A 9,664-nucleotide genomic window follows, 5' to 3' on the forward strand; every position below is an offset into this window, starting at 1 on the left:
GTAGTGGAGGACAAAGGGATGGAGTCAAACTGATATTCACAAGGTCACGCGTAACTGGACAGTGTTCTTTTCTAGGACCAGAGCTCCTAATAGAAAATGTTCTCCCCTCTAAAATCCCATAAAGTGGCACAGACCTTCAGCAGGCAGTAAGCCCGAGCACTGTCCATGCTCCGCAACAAGAGAAGCCACCACAATGAGAAGCCACCACTAGCGTGTAGCCCCAGGTTGCTGCAACTAGAGAAAGCCTGTGCACCGCAGTGAAGACCAAGCTCAGTCAAAAATAAATAATTTTTAAGGAAAAAAGCTTTTTTAAATCAGTAAAAAAGAAAAGTGGTGCAGAAAAGAAAAGAAAAAAGTGCCTGACAGAAGTTTTTGTATAACACTTGGACTAGAAAATCTTAATACAAAAACATTTCGTGGATTAGGGATTGGCTGTTTTAGAGATTCACACTTTGAGAGAATGTATTTTGATACAGTATTCAAGCCCTTTAAGAAATAAGGTGAATCCCATGTCAGTTCCTATCTTAGTCTTGTCACACACACACACACACACACACACTTAAGCTAATTATAATACAACAAACAAGATACAAACTAAAAGACAAAAGCATAACTTACACAGTTAGATATTTCATTTTCTCTAATCAAGGTACTCTAGAAATAGAGCTTTTATGAATAGCCGAGTTTCTTAGCTCACAGTTATGCTGACAAACCACAGGTGCATACTATTTTACTTCATAATTTAAGTCAAGTGAATTAAACTTTTGACGTTTTCTTTCTCCTTTATCCATAGGGTTTTAAATAAAATTCTAAAAATAATTTGTAAAAAAAATCTTTACAATCAGGATGGGGAGCACATGTATACCTGTGATGGATTCATTTTGATATTTGGCAAAACTAATACAATTATGTAAAGTTTAAAAATAAATTAAAATTTAAAAAATAAATAAATAAAATATCAGGAAAAAAAAAAAAAAAGGATGGTATGTTCTCAGTTTCTTGTCAGTTCTTACCAAAACATAATCCAAAAGTTGATTATTTCAGAAATGTATTACTGTACTTTGGCACACAATTAGGTAACTGTCTTTATCAATACATTTTCTCAACAGAGGATTACCACCTTAACAGTCACGGTAACTCCAATTGCATGATTTCTGTGGTTTGTGACTTTGTATTCAGTGTTGATGCATGCCGGTCATAATGGTACTAATGTAACCATTGTTTTTATCTGATAGTTAATATATTTTCTTATGTCAATAACCTTTTACAACATTTGCCCCAGTTGAATCACTTTGTCTGCTTAGTTAAAAAAAAAAAAAAGTCAAGAAAAAATTTATTGCTATTTTTCTTAAAAGTCTTTGGCCTTATCTCAGTAATACAGCTTTGTTCTTTAGTGTTCGGGAAATTAAAGTGTTTGTGCCGGGTGGGAGAAGTGTTTCAGAAACAGAGGAAATATTAGGAAGTTAATTCAACCCTGAAAGATGAATGTGGAACAGGGCAGCAATGATTTTACATTGTCTTACAAATCAACTTGAGAGCATTATTTTAACCCAAATATGGTGGGGTGGTTTTTTTTGCATATATTTAGGTAGTTTTTATAATTCTGTAACCAGTAAATGTTTCCTCTTTGCAAATCAATATTGGAGGATATTTGATTATGATAGAAATTAGGGAAGTGTATAGTGTGCTTATTATTTAAAGCATATATTTTAATACAGATAGTTGCTATCTTTTAAAACTTTGTCTTTTCTGGATTTAGGGTCCCCCTGGACCACCTGGACCTCAAGGACTACAAGGGCCAAAGGTTATTCTTTGTTTTATTTGTTTCCATTTACTACATATGGTGCAGAGAATCCATATTAAACATATGTGTCTTTGAAAATCAGTCTTATGAAATCCTGAAAGAGCTGAGATCAGCAATATTGCTTAAGAGAGCTGAAAATAGAAACTGAGTTCTGGACTAAAGGAAGAGGAATCAGAAAAAAGTAAAAATTAGGAAGGAAGTGAAAGAAATAGAAATGGCATTAAGTTTAGAGGGAGAACACTCAGAAAAACAGAGTATTCAACAAAGGAGAAATAGGTTTTACAGAAATGGTAAGTGTAAAGAAACGCCTAATGTGGTATATGGAAAAAAGGCAAACGTTTAAATCAAGAAGGATTAAAGGAAGATTTGCTCTGACATTAAAAAAGATCCTTATCTTCAATGCCTTTGTGAAAAAGAATGAGAAAAGCTTCAGCATGACACATTCACAAATGATAATTTTAAAAACAATTTTCAGTCATGTTGACAACACATACTGTATATACATTTAATTGTTCTGCCATTTAAACTTCATCTAATAAAACATACCTGGAGAAGGCAATGGCACCCCACTCCAGTCCTCTTGCCTGGAAAATCCCATACCAACTATAAACAGAAGGAATAAAATTACTTGATTATATCAAAAATTTATTGGTAGCATTAACTTTTTCTCTGCGAACTAAAGCTTATTCAGCCATGCTCAATCAGTTAACACATGGCCAGCAATTCTGTCTTTTCAGGACTGAACTACATATGTTGAAATATGACTTTTGTCATTGGGTTTTTTGTAGATGATTCAAGTGGTGTCAAAATCCATCTTTTATTTATGCCTCATAAGGCAGTTTATTTGCAAAATCTATCACACTCACACGCAAATGCACACATCAGTTTTTGTACTTTTCCGTTTCAAGATACTTAAAAACAGAAAACTAGCACATAGAAACAATTATTTTTTCTATTAGAAAAAGGAATACAGAGTAAAATATTACTAAGGTCCTTGGCTATGTGAGATATATTTAAAACATAGACTCTAATTTCAAACAGATTTCATGTATAACATTAATGTAAGTTTGGGGATTTTTTACTTTTTATTTCTCCACCACATTCTGGTCCCTAAGAGATATAACACAAAAAAATGCTCCAATAATATACAGCCTATATTCCTGGTAAACAAGTTGACCTGAATCCCTTTTCTTTATTTTTTTTTCTAGATTTGAATATTTAATATAATTCACTAAATTTACAAAAATAAATTAAACTTTCAGATTTAATTACACAATTTATTTAAAATATTGATAGTATAGTTTGTAATTTTTGTAATATAGGTTGTTTCAGTTATTTTAGAGACAAGAAACATTTTTTTAAAGAAATAGAACTTAAATAATATGTGCATCTAGAGGTTCCTTGAAGAGATGGTGACAATCATGACATACAGAGTGGTTTATGTCATTAAATTAAAATAGTCTATCTCTTCTTTGATAAAATAAATTCATGATCTGCAATCCCATTGCAGTATTTGATATGGTATGCGAAAGTCATTGGGTCCCTGTTCTTTAATATCTTGGTGAGCTAGACTAGAAAATCTAAAAGAAAATCTGCAGATTCCTTTTTTCTCTGTGTAGAGTCAACCAAGGTCAGAGTTCCTTGCTTTATCCCCTCACTTGACTAAGTCTCCAGAAGCAAAATTGTCCTCAATGCTAACTGTGTGCCTTATTCTGTACAAACTTCAAAAAACTTGAGACTTGACTCTTCTTTGTAGCTCAGAGGCCTGCAGAAGCCCAAAAGGACTTGACCCAAAAGAGGCAAGAAGGACTACCTAGCCAAGAAATCTATGTTGTTAAAACCTACATCCCCTGTTTTTTATAATTCAACTGCTATTCATTTAGTAATCATATCAATCAATAATTAATTGGTGGACCTCTATTCCATGATAAGTACTATTACCTAGTAAAGATAGGAGGATATAATAAAGGGTTTCATCAAGGAGCTGTCAGTTCAAGGATGGAGAAAGGAAGGTAAAGGCACAGTTATTAGTACATAGAGTAAGTGCATTGGGTAAGAAGCATATAGGAAGTGTGCTCTCTGCCTTGGGGTCAAGATTGACTTGGAACTGAAAGTGAAAGCAACAGAAATTGGCCAAATGAATGTCTAGACAAGTAGGGTGGGGACGGGGTTAGTCATCCTCCTTTACCTCTTACCTGTTAGCCTTCCCACCTTGCTGGTACGCTGGCCCACCTCATACACTGACAATGATCTTGTAATTGGGATCCTGGGTTAGCTGATACAGTCTTTGATGCTTTCCATGAGCTCCCCTTGATAAAGCTGGGATAATTGGAGTGAGATGTGCCTATGAACTGGAGTCAGCAAATGCAGTGTGAGTCAAATATAAAACTCATTCCTGCTCAGGACTCAGAGCCTCAGACTGAATGTGAACCAAGTCAATTAGTATTTCTCCTTTCTTTATCAAACCAGGACTGTTTGACTTCTTATATATCAAATGTGCAAGCTAAGTTGCTTCAGTAGTGTCTGACTCTTTGCAACCCTGTGGACTGTGGCCCTCCAGGTTCCTCTGTTCATGGGATTCTCCAGGCAAGAATACTGGAGTTGAAGAAAAAAATACAAAAAAGAAAATAAAATAACAAAAAAATAAAAAAAAAAAAAAAAACGAAAAAAGAAGAAAAAAAAAGAATACTGGGGTGGGTTGCCATGCTCTCCTCCAGGGGATCTTCCCAACCCAGGGGTCGAACCCCCATGTCGTATGTCTCCTGCATTGGCAGGTGGGTTCTTTACCACTAGCTCCACCTAGGAAGCCCTATACAAATAACTCTTTACAAACTACATTTGGTGGGTGAAGGATAAATAATTCATGAACTGTATTTTTGTTTTAAACATTTGTGAGTCACAGTTTGGAAGGAAAAACGTAGCAACCATTATCCAACCCAGAGTGCTGACAGATATTCAGATTGCATGAGACTAGGGCTTAACCAGTTGCAGCCAACCTCAGCAGACTTGTTTGTGGCAAAATAAACTTTGCCACTACCACAAAGAGCAGGAAATCTAGAATTTAAAGGAAGAAAAAAGTGTTTTTCTTTTTTTCATTTGTTTGTCATGCCTTCCTTTAACATTTGGAAGGATCAAATTTCACACTATGACCAAACAGCTCTTAAAGTTTTTACCAGGGAAAGAAGCTCCAACCATTTCATATTGTGGTTTATATTGTGGTTTATAACATCACCAAACAAGGCTTTCTAGAAAAACAGCCTCAAGTCAGCTTCCTTGGAAATCTGTCTGTAAGGCAAACCATTCACTCACTCCAAAGAACTCGTTTTACAAAGTTTCCATGATGTGGAAATCAGAGATATTTATAATGGGATCTACCTAAATGACCCATTGATATAATATCTTATCTTTCAAAGAATTTGCTTGTTCAGTACGTTTCTGACTGAAAGGTGACTGGACATTTGTTGTTTGAATAAATCTCCAGCATGTTGTTTAAATTTGTTTTTAATGGAACATCTTCAGTTAAGAAAAATAAATCCATGTATTTGAGGTTTGTCAAGGGTTCTAATAAATCATAATATGAATAGTAACTTTAGTTCATTCCTAGCATAGTATAGGAAATTGAATTGATCCCAAAGTAATTTTCTGTGGATTAAGATATTATCTGATTTATGATATCCTTCAGTGAGGCTTATCTGGAAATAGCACATTCACAATCATTATGAATTTGTATTCACTGTTCAAACAATGTCAGGTGAAATATTATAAATGTATGTGGCTTTGCATGTTATTTTTTCTTAAGTTAACTGCTATGGTTTTGCTCTTTTCTCAAATTTGAAAATAAGAGACATCATGCAGATTTTTTAAGGAGAAAAAAATTAATTGAGGCATATAGGTTGTTGCTATAGGATATGCTCTGCCATCAAATGATAGCAATTTTTTTAGCCTGAATCGCATATGAGGGGATAAAATTTTTAAAAATGCTAGATCTTATTTAGCTACAGACAAATATTATTATACATAATATTCAAAAAATGTTATTTCACTTTGTGTAATGATGCGGTATGATGTAATAACATATTCAAGTTAGGATGCATTTGCTGAAAAGTTAAATTGTACTGTTACCAGCTAGCATCATTTTTTGCATCATTTTTAGTGTAGTATGCTACCAATAATAAAGAAGAAGCTAGCCATTAATTTTTATCTTAACAGGGAGAGCCAGGATCTCCAGGAGTCCCAGGAGTTGATGGAGAGCAGGTAATTTTCAAAGCTTTACACTGTCATTTAAAGCATTTATTATATATATATAATATAAAGCATTTAAACCTTTTATTATAGGTTTGAAGACATTGTTGATATATAATATTTTCTTTTTTACCTTCTGTTCTAGAGATGACATTAACTTTAAAAAGCAATTAGTTTTAACTGGACATCGCTTTTCTTTGTAGAAACATGCAAGTTATATGATACCTTAGATTTGTCTTAAAAACTCTGATCAATCTACCAATGACATATGAATTTTTATTAGACTTGTAAGATCATTACCAATTTAGTAAGAATTATCTAATTCTTATCAGTGAATACAAATTAATTTAAGATTTAAATCTGTGACTGTAGTTTCTACAAAATTAGATGTTGCTTACACATGTTATTTTGATATTGTTTTATTTTCCCAAATAAAGATTACACCGAATTTTCTAGATCATTAGAAGAGAGAAACAAGCAGGACACTTGTAGTTTTGTAGAATATGACAGTATCTCTGAGGGTTTCCCCCTAACACAGAGATTGGCAAACATTTTTGATGAAGGACCAGGGAGTAAATGTTTTAGGTTTTACAGACCATATACATTCTCTATCAAATTTTTAAATTTTATTTTAAACATTCAGCCTGTACAAAAACAATTTCTGAGCTGAATTTGGCCCTATGCCATGGTTTGCTCACCCCTGAAAGAAATGAATCTGACAAGGCAAATGTGGACAATATTCAATATTTAGAGAGTCTAAGCACAAGAATTAGTTTCAAGATATCTGATGTTTTCTGGGCTTCCATAATTTACTCAAGAAATGACTAAAATCAAGAAGATCATAAGAAATCAAGGACATTATTTATACAGCTTGCGGAATAAACTCCTCAGAAGATTGTATTAGATAAGTAAATTAAGAGAAGAGTTATTTTAATGAGTTGTATATTGAAATCATATAATGTCACACTAAATTAACATGTGGTAGCTAAAAAAAGACTTTAGATGATCCACTGTATCCATTGGAGATTACATTAGCATTTAAAAACCCAGTGGTTTTTCCCCAGTTAATCATTATAAGTAATTTGATATATATTATGATATACTACATAGACATCCCTACACATACAATAGCTGCATTTTTTTCTACAGGCTTTACAAAATCTTCTATACTAGGTCCATTGGGTTGGCTATCCTGCTGCTATTACTAGATTCCTAAAATCAACCAGGATCTGATTAGCTTTAAGATCCATCTATCTATTTAGGTACCCACCCGTCCTCCTAATAGATGACTCTGAAGTAGGTGCTATGAAATAGGTATAAGTAACAAGAAAAGAACCTTCCTATCCTTAAGTAGTTTTTAGTACAGAAAAGTTGGACAGGTTATTGCAACCAGGAAGCCCTATAATCATAACTGAAATAGCTATGATCATCTCTGCTGAAGAGTGGGCCATCTGGTCATAGTGAAGTAAGCCTCCTTGGATAAAAATGCTTAATGATGTACATTAATTTCAGCCTTAGCATTGAAAAATTCCTATGTTTGCCTTCAGAATCCACATATATCTATTTCCTCACTGTAAAACAAGAATAAAAATCACATCCTGGATCACCTCAGAGAGATGTCATGAGAACAAAATAAGAATACAAAGTGGAAGTATTTCTAAGCATTAATTGAACATGAGTGTGTAATGAGTGATCTCCCAGTCTGTGGACTGAACCATTGAAAGCTGGTGACCGGAACTTCTGCCTACAGTTAAGGAAGGATAGGGGATGTATAATGAATGGAGATGGGAGAAACTCATTTGTACCTTTCTTACTATAACACTAGGTCCTGGTTCAAAATGTGTACTGTTCTGTTATGCGTTAAGTCCATTAAGTTGTTTTCAGGACTGATGACATAGAAGTAGCTACCAGGTGAAAATGTGGAATCAGAAGAAATGATGTCAACACTTATGCTTATGCTTTTCATACTTAAATGGCCTAAGCAGTAGAATTTAATCTCTTCCATTACAAGGGGAAATTATAGTGATTAATGTAGAAGGTTGCTGTAAGAGATAACTCTACCTAAAAATGAAAATCAGAATCATCTCAGCATAGGGTCCATTTGTTGACAAAATTGATCTGGAATTCCATTTTCCCTACTATGTAACCATCGATGGTCAGTATGATTCTTAAGTGCAAACCGTGTCATTTGTAGGGACTCAAAGGCTCAAAGGGAGACATGGGGGACCCAGGTATGCCAGGTGAAAAAGGAGGAATTGGACTTCCTGGACTACCGGTATGTTTATACTCTTAAAGATGTGTTCATATTGAGATAAATCAAATAATCAGAAAATAGTTGTATTATTAGCTGCAGTCTCATCCAATGATTTATATAATGTTTTTATTTTTAATATTTGAGGTATTTTTGGTTAATTACTACAACTAATTAACTAAGGCACTGGAAGAAGTTTTAAAGCATCTAACCAAATGAATTACAAAATAAACCTTTATGTTTTCTTGATTTTCACTAGAAGATAGTAAAATAAATAGAGCTGGTCATTAACATAAGGTGTAACCAATCATTTTTAAATAAATCATAATTTTAAAACCAAAAAGTACAGAATAATTAAAAACAAATTACAATAGAAAGTGTTCTCCTAATGTGTGCAGTATTATGGGGTGATGTTTTTATGGTTTTCCCCATAATATTTGCTGAGAATTTGGAGACGTAAATGTAGAAAAATACAGGAAAAAAATATAGAAAACCTCACTGCCCTAGATCATTTTTTAAAACAAGGAAATGCATAAATGTCAGTGAAAACTAAAAGACTGCTATTTAAAGTCAGCACCACCATTAAAATATGTTATAATAGGACATATTTAGCAATGTATAATTTAACCCATCAAGCATAACTTAGTTTTTATTTACCTTATAGTTTATTTCAGAAATCATCCACAATCCTAGGGATTTGAGGAAGTTTGCTGCTTAGCTTGAAACTAAAATGCAAGAAGATAAATCCTTGTCTTACATATCATGTTGCATGATATTATAACAATTTCAAGAGGATGATGGATTTGGGGAGAAAATTCAGCTGTTCCTTATACTTTGCAAGTAACTTGACCGGCTCCACTCTTAATGGTTATTTGTAGGGTGCCAATGGAATGAAAGGAGAAAAAGGAGACTCGGGATTGCCAGGTCCACAGGGCCCTTCCGTAAGTCCGTGGTGGTTCAACGTTCATGGTCCCCGAAAAACCCTGAAATGGACCAGTTATTTACCAACTTCAACCCATGCCAGATGGCTTATCAACAGTAGAAAGACCATGATCCTCTTGGTCTGTCAAGCTATACAAGAAATATCTGTCAACCTTGTACAGGGAGAGACAAAAGTGTCTCAGAGGTCTGAGTTTGAAGCAATTTTTCAGAGGACTGTCTAATCCTGAGGAGAAAATCAGTGGTTTTCCCACGATGCTTGTGGGTCGAGCTCTGTGCACATAGAACCTACGTTTTTTTCTTGTTTTTTCTCTCCAGAGCTTAGTGAAATATTTGAAAGTTTGAACGTGGTTGTAGCATTATAGCATTTCTTGGTAATCAGTTGCTTCCTTTTCTTTTAATGTGCTTTTGATTTATTCTGGCTTTTG

The 9,664-nt window shown here is 34.0% G+C and overlaps 1 long non-coding RNA gene across 1 annotated transcript; it reads left to right on the forward strand.

The window, feature by feature from the left end:
* The first annotated feature begins 1,758 nt into the window (after positions 1-1,758).
* Positions 1,759-9,213, forward strand: LOC138988281 (uncharacterized). Its single transcript, XR_011464598.1, has 4 exons — positions 1,759-1,804; positions 6,014-6,058; positions 8,241-8,321; positions 9,176-9,213. It is a non-coding gene; the product is annotated as an uncharacterized lncRNA (long non-coding RNA).
* The last annotated feature ends 451 nt before the right edge of the window (positions 9,214-9,664 follow it).

Source organism: Bos mutus, chromosome 6, assembly GCF_027580195.1.
Source record: "Bos mutus isolate GX-2022 chromosome 6, NWIPB_WYAK_1.1, whole genome shotgun sequence".
Lineage (NCBI taxonomy): Eukaryota > Metazoa > Chordata > Mammalia > Artiodactyla > Bovidae > Bos > Bos mutus.